Raw genomic sequence first — 1,358 nt, forward strand, 5'->3', positions numbered from 1 at the left:
GATCATCCTGAGCTGGAATCAACTCAGAAGCAACTGGTGTAGGTGTTTGGGGGATAATGCTTTTATTTTACATTCATTCTTGGAATGTATTTTTACTGGGCATCATATAGTAGAGTAAGTTATCTTTACTTCACCAAAAAACCGAACTCACTGCCATGGAGTCAGATCCAGCTCATAGCAACACCTATGGGTTTCGAAAGCAGTATCACTACGAAAATAGATTGATTGCCCAACCTTCCTTCTGAGGAGTGACTGGTGGTTTGAACCGCCAGCCTTCTGGTTAGCAGTCAAATGCCTTAGGCACTATGCCACCGGAGCTCCTTATCTTTACTTAGCACATTGAAAATATTTTACCATTGCCTTATAGCTTCCATTGTTGATGGTAAAATCTCAGTGGTCTAACTGCTGGTCATTTAAATTAATGTCTGTTTTCTCTGTCTTTCAGATTTTCTTTGTCTTTAAAATTCTGCAGTAAGATGGGAGTCCTCATAGTATGGCAGTCTCAGGGTAGTCAAACTTATTACATAATCGTATTACTAGTTACCTCTTGAGCAAGTATTCCAAGGCATTCAGTTGGAAGCTTCAAGGCTTCTTATGCCCTAGATTGGAAGTCATGCACATCACTTCCACTGTATTCTGTTGGCAAAGTAGTCACATACCAGCTCATGTTCAAGAGCAGAGGAATAGTTTCTTCCTCTCAAAAGGGGGGATCGCTAGCTCATACAGGAAGAGAAGGAACATATAGTGGCCATCTTGGAAACAAGTTAGCACACACCACAGAATTACAAAGTATGGCTACTGATGGTTGATACTTCTATTTATCAGCTGAAATAATGATACCATATGTCAATAGCATAAAGTATGATTCATATCATTTACCAGCTTTGTAATTATTCAATTCATGTTGAATCTTTTCAATTTTGGGCAATTTTTATTGATTAGAATTTTAAAGAATATTTAGTATATTCTCATCACATTCTTTTTAATTTATATTATTCAAAATCTCAATAAATGTAACATCACTATGAGCCTACTCAAGCAGAATCACAGGAAATGGAGTGCTAAATTTGACTGTAATGCCCTTCTTAATAGAGTGAAAATGGTCCCCTTTGGGGGCAAATGAGACACTCCTCCTCCCATGCTAAACTTTCTTCCTCCATCATTTGTCTTCATCTCCATCAATGCTATGAAATGCAAATATGCCAGATTGTGCCCATGCTGAATACTACCCAGGAGGCACAAACAATGGTTTGGGATGGCTCCTGTGAGGAAATTAGAAATATTTAGAATTCCTGGCCAGAAATTCCTGTTTGAATCATGCTAAATTAAATGTATATAGCATTTACTTTCCCCAAAAA

This window comes from Orycteropus afer, unplaced genomic scaffold (assembly GCF_000298275.1).
Source record: "Orycteropus afer afer isolate SDZICR_OR568_19922 unplaced genomic scaffold, OryAfe1.0 scaffold00044, whole genome shotgun sequence".
Taxonomy (NCBI): domain Eukaryota; kingdom Metazoa; phylum Chordata; class Mammalia; order Tubulidentata; family Orycteropodidae; genus Orycteropus; species Orycteropus afer.